The sequence below is a fragment of the Heliangelus exortis genome, chromosome 9 (assembly GCF_036169615.1).
Source record: "Heliangelus exortis chromosome 9, bHelExo1.hap1, whole genome shotgun sequence".
In the NCBI taxonomy this organism is placed as follows: Eukaryota; Metazoa; Chordata; class Aves; order Apodiformes; family Trochilidae; genus Heliangelus; species Heliangelus exortis.
The window spans coordinates 19,763,173-19,769,762 of record NC_092430.1 but is presented as its reverse complement, the minus strand read 5'-3'; positions in this window follow the sequence as shown (position 1 = coordinate 19,769,762).

Genomic DNA, 6,590 nt, shown 5'->3' with positions numbered 1-6,590 from the left:
TTTTAAATTGAACTGAAGTCCCAAATGCTTTGAAAGAATTTATGTTGCATAATTGTACTGGTTTGCCTGAAAACAAACAATGATGTATGGCTAAAATATTCTCTCAGGGAGATGACTCAGATCCTTCCTTGTGGCTTAGACCTTGCTTGGCTGCTGATGGTGCAACTTGTAATCTCTCGTCTAGATGCAGGGCAAGGGAAGGCAAACAAAAGAGTAATGCATGAAGCAGGGGGTATAAAATGAGAAAACACAAGTTATTTGGAGCTTTTTGAGACTCTCACTTTCATTTGTTCTTAATGAAGCATTGGAGATCATGGAAGATAAACCCAAGGTCCGATTATTACCCAATTATTACACACCAGCCCATCTGCATGTGGAGGATTGTGGGTGGTTTGGTGCCAGCTGGCAAAGCTTCTGCCACGAGGACATCCTGCAGATAGCACAGGGCACAGCTGGACAGGGGGTGGTATTTGGATCCTGGCTGGGGGGGTTTCCCATCCCATGGTACCTGCAACAATGTGGCTTCCCAAAGTGCAGCTGCTTCTGCCTGGCCTCACAAATGGGCAGCTTTGGGTGTTTTGTAGCCTAAGAAACTATCAGGAAAGTTCCTTGCTTCTGGATGTCTCCTTGCCAAGGGCTGTGCAGACGGTCCTGGCAGCTTGGTTTCTTCATCTGTACCAGGGAAATGGTTTTGTACCCAAGTCAGCAGTTCACGAGGTTTCTCCTCTCACTGTGCTCACTATTAACCTCTTCCCATCCTTTGCTCTCTGTAACCTTTCCTTATGTCCCAAGGACATAATCTGACTGTTGATAATTAAGTTAATTTTTCAACCAAGGCTCCAAAAGGTAGATGAAAGCTTTACTTTGCAGATGTGACATTCAGCCACTGCTTAAATGTCCTTTGGCTGGGGTGGCCATCCATCAGGAGCAGGAGCCCTAGATGGGCCTGGGAAAGATCAAAGGGACCTCACTTCATGTGTTTTCAAAGATCTACATTTGCTTGGTACCTACAGAAAACAATCTGCAGAGGTGGCTTTGCAGATCTGGGGATTCTGCCATCTTTCATCCGTTTGCAGATTTGGGGATTTCCACCCTGAGCACGCAGTGAAACCACGGCTGCTGCTGTATGTGTGCAGGCGTGCTCAGGATGCTGGCCTTGAGGTGATCCACTCCTTTCTTTCCATAATTTCCAGAGAGCAGAGGACATCTTGGGGTCTGTCAATCCCTGTTAGAGCTGGAAATGCAACACGTAACTCGATGAGCTGGGAGCTGTGTGGCCCTGTGAGCACCCTCCACCCTTCCTTTCCTAGAACAAAAAACATCAGGTATGGAGTTACCATCACAGAGAGTACTCAAGTGGCATGTCTGCTTTCCATTCCAAGCTAAGCAAAGCAGAGCAGTCTAATACCATCAGTTTGCAATCAAAGAATATTAAAAATATTACAAAAAAAAAAAAAAAAAAAAAAAAAAAAAAAAAAAAAGGTTAACTTCATGGCAAAGAATAAAATAAGAAACTTCTCTTTTTTTCTGCAGGCAGCGCCAAGTATCATCAAGGAACCGATCAAATCGCAACAGCTGTGAGTGGCTATTTCTGCCTCAGACTTCAACACTTTAATTGGAGAAGTGTGGTAAAAAGTTATCAGCTCCCTGTCCAGCCAGGTTAATTTTGAGGTTAACAAACTATGATGCAAAGAAAATCAATCAAGTGGTGTTTTTCTCTCGCTCCAGATCGCGTGATCGCGTTCCTGCCAGCGGAAGGGCAGTCAGCTCTTCTCAGTCTGTGGTCTCCCACTGTGGAGGGAGTAACTTATGAAAAATTGGTTTCCTTTACTAACACACCCTTCTGCCTTTCTCATTCAATGCCTACATAACCATCGAGTTGAAGGGGTGGTTGCTAATATCACAACTGCTTGTGATAAGGTTCTGCAAGAGCCATTCTCTTCTGGATGTTCCATGAGTGGGTTTTGTGCTGCTTTAAGGCTTTTCAAAAGATGTTAAAATTCAAAAGAGGTGTCAAAATACTTTTCAGCGGCGCTTCTGCAAAAATGCTTGTGGTTTTTGCTGCCACCTTATCACCTCTACTGCTCCAAAATGATTTGCACTGCTTGTCCACCCTGTGGCAAATGGCAGCAGGAGGCCACAGTGATTTTTCCAGAGGATCTACGATTGGAATACACCCTTCATCCTAGAGAACGAGTTAAAAATGTCCCAAGGGGAAAGGTGGTGGCAGAGAAATTGTTTCGTTTCCTGACTGTACAAGTGAAACTCACAGAGGCCTATTGGTAGGGGTGATTTAGAAGTGAAATTTAAAAATTTCCAGCTCAGCTTTAAACAGATCAATTTAGAACAGGGCTAATGATACACTTTCATAGCGTGCTTTGAGAAACTCCAGTTAAGATACCTGAGTATGTGCTAATTACTACTAATAGAGCTAATAGGGTAAGCTTGAAACTCTTGATACTCTCTACTTCCATCATATTGCTTTCAAAATCACACATGTTCCCCCAAAGAGTAACAAGGTTAAAAAAGAAAAATAGCAAACATTGTGAAATACTTTTTTCCCTGCTGTAGAATGGCTTTCCGGTTTTATTTTTTATAATGCATTATAATAATAGAAAATAAAGCAGCTTCAATACAAATTAAATGTTTTGATCTATACAAAGCTCTCTTCCCTTTGGTTCTGATCAGAGTTTCAGAACTGAATCAAAATGAATCTAGGCTTGAAGATGTCAGTGAACTAGGAGATGCATCCCCAGCAGCCCAGCTTGGCAGCACAAGCTCTGTGTGCTGCAGGGCTTCCCTGGAGATCTGCTCCATTGCTTGGGCAAGAAAGAGAGAAGATGCCTCAAGCCTTGCATTCAGAGTGCAAGTCTGACTGGAGCTGCCCTGTGGTTGCTGCAGGGAATATGGAGACCAGTTCATGAACTTCTAATAATGCTGTTTGGTTCTCTCAAGCTGTATATAAACTGACTGGAGGGTTCATGTTGCAGACTGCTCCAGCAGGATCTTGGTCTCCTAAGTGTTAAGGGAAGGGGAAAGGCAAGAGGAGCTCCCTGCCAGGCTGCACTTCCTGCTAACACCAGGGATGGCAAAATTGGGGTGCAGGCAGGCAGTACACCCTGCATGTCTGAGACCCTTGCTGCATCCTGTAGCAGCAAAACAGCCCAGGATCTCAGTGCTAAGATATCATCTGCATCCAGTGAAGAGGGAGGAAATTCTCCTGCCTTCAGATAATGCAAAGGCAGGAAGGGGGAAAGAGCATTTCTAAAGTCCTCTTGTGACTGGGGAACTGCAGTCTCACTCATCCAGCTGCCACTGGGTACTCAACGTTTCCAGGGAAGGAGGAGCTCATGGCTCAGAGCCACATCCCCACACCTGGCCTCCTCCAAGGAGAGAATGCTGCCCTTTCCTCAGGGCTGCTAAGTCCAAAGGCATGAAAATAGCAGGGGTTTGGGGTTGCTGGCCCTAAAATGGACCTTCAAAAACAGTTTCCTCAGATATTACCTTGAGCGCTCTCTCTCTGTGTATTCTTGCCAACAAGCTCTTGTTAGAATATCTGTAGAAAATAAACTCTGGAGAGCCATGAGCACAGCCAAGCAGATTAGTTTAAGACAAGCAAATATTTGTGGGAAAGTTTGTATTTGTACTATCCACCCAACCCCATCATACAACATTTTCCATGAGTACATAACTTCACTGATGTACCTTTTGATCAGAGAAATAGATCAATTACTATGTATTCATTTCTGTGTTTTTGAGCTATGAGGCACCAGCAAAAATGTTGGTATTTCCTCTAAGAAAAGTTTGGTTTTGGCTCTAAAGTTCACTTGAAGAGTTAACATATCTGGAGCCATGACCTCAAAACCACAAATAGAAAGAAAAATAATGTGAGATAGATGAGCATGAAGTGCTGGAAACCCTAAAGAGTGAAAAACAAATTTCAGTATGTTTTGTAACCATCCTCTTGAGTTAGGCATAAAAGGCATTTTAATAAAACTGCACCCTAGAGCCCACAGAGATTCACTTGATAAATCACACTCAATGGAATGTGGGATGAAGGCTGGGTCCATAGTTCTCCAGCTCTGAAAACACCTACCAACCCTCTGAGCAGGAAAGCTGGTGTTGGCCACTACTAAGCCTCCTTGACTAGTCACTAGACTCTACCAGCACTCATTCCCACAAGCAATTCAGTAAGCCTTGAAGCCCAGTGGTATTTTTCTCATGGAAAACCTTCTGAAGAAAAAGGAAACTTTCAGCCAAATCACTACACTTCGTTTGTGAAAAAGATCCAAGCTGACCCCCAGCTTCAGTTCACCCCCTGCCCTGCCAGCCCCTTTTGCAGCACCTCCTGGGCTGCTCACATTGAACCAGACACCACAGGGGGCTGCTGAAAGACTTTGACTTTAATTTTTTTCCCCCTGATCCTGGTGAAAATTGATGTCAAAATACAGAATGTGGCTACGTGCTGGTTATGCCAGATTGCAACATTCTTCTGCATTTCAATACACTTTATCAGGGCCTAAAGATCTCAGATTCTGCAAAAGAAGCCACCAAAAGACTCAGAGACCTTTTATGTTCTGCCCCACAGAAGGTGCAGATGAGGAAGGATGTGCTGCTTATATCTCATGCATCTTTCATTTGTGGCCATGGACTGGTAGGTAGATTCACAATTTTTCTGCCAGAGAAGCTCAATCTACTTTGCAGGGGGCAAATCTTCTTGGGTCCATTGATCTACAGGAGGTTACAGTCTCCTCTTCAACAGCACCAGCACAATAAGGATTACATATTCTTACGCAGCATTTGACAAATGTGTCATAAATAGGAGCCCATCCCTTGACACCCACAGGTTTTGTTTCATGTAGGTCTCTCTGTTTTGTAGCAAAAACATTGTGCAAATCATTCAAAAACTGAAAATCCTCCCATACTTCTTAACAAACCCCCTGCTGAGGTGAACACAAGAGGCAAATCCTTTCATAGGCTGCAGGAAGAGGCTGGGAGAGCTTCACTTCAGGAACCCCATTATCCCAGAGACCACAGTGTCAATGGGGACACAAAGACTTCATAGAAATCAGTCTTGAAGACAGCAAAATGTCACAGCCAGAGTTCTCCATTCCATACCTGCAACACTCCACTGAAGTGGAAGTGTTCGTCCTTCTTCCATCTTGTTCCATCCATTGGTTTTCAGGCCACTTTCTCTGATCCTTCTCCTCCTGCTCATGAGGTTTCATTTCAGGCTGACATCCCTTTGTCATTTCCCAGAAATACACTCTGATGAGAGGCCAGAATTTGGGTGTACCCAAATAAAAAGACAGAGGAAACCAAAATTAGATCAGTAATTTCATGTGTGGAAAATACCACACAAACATTTCCAATTTTGTCCAAGTTAGAAAAGAGAAGGGAAAAACCAAGCAGCCATGAAAACTAGGCCAAATTTTCACAAGCTTTGATTAAGATATTGTGGCATGGGGATCCCTAAACTTGTGTGAAGGGTTTTGAGTTATTGATTTGATCGTCTCAGGAGAAGGCCTTAGAGCTCAGATGTGAGATGCTCTTTCTGTTTTCAGCTCCAAGATGGAAAAGGAGAATTATTTGAAGCAACCAGTTCTCGTGACACATACTGGCTTCTGTTTCTCTACCTCTTAAATGAAGGTACTCAGAGTTGAATAAAGCAGAGGAGAAAGTGAGGGGTGCCCATGCAACATCAAGAGAGATGGATCAAGAACAGAGGACACCATTCATTGGGCTTTGTGCCACATGTCCCCCACATCCCAGTGGTCATGTGTGCTTACATGTGCTCCTCACTATATATCAAGGGGTGTTTTATAACTCAGTAGAAGGGTGGTCACAGTACTGGGTGGTGATGCTTTATTATAAAAAGCTGTGTTAAGAGCTGGGCACTGAAATGATTTTGTCATAAATGACTGGAAATGGGATCATGAACATATCAGTGTAGAAGGAACCAAGTGTCACAGGGGTCTGTCTTAAATCCAGTTTTGGGATAACCCCTTTGCTAATGGGGAGCAACAACGCCTAAAAGATCACCATAGATGGTCCCAAATTATGAGTGAGACAACTAATTGGCAACTTGGGCTTAAAAAAATTGTTTAAGGAAAAAAAAAAAGAGAAAAAAATATCTCCTTGCCTTCAAGCATGGGGTGCTTTAGTAATGCCACACACTCTGCTCAGGGCGGATGGGACTCATGGTATCCAGTTGCAATTCAGTGAAAGCAAGGGGAGACACAAAAATAGCTCAGCAGCCCATGCTCCCACCCCCAGAAAATGACAAAACACCCAGGAGCAGTTGCATGTTGCATGGAGCTGTGTGCTGCAGCTACAACGTGCCAACACCCCTCTGTTTGTGTCCCAGGCACAGGCAGGTTGTAGCTGTGCTTGAGGACAAAACCCATGCTCTGTTTAGCACCCATTTGATACCTTTCTTCCTCTGTGGTTTCTCATGGGGTTTCCAAGCAAGACAGGTCTTGCAGAGAGGCTGTCACCTCACTCCCAAGCAAGGTTTCGGGTGCTTTCATTTGCATCACATCACAGTTTCTGAAAGTAGAAAAAAGGATGCTGAGACCCACAGAGCAGCA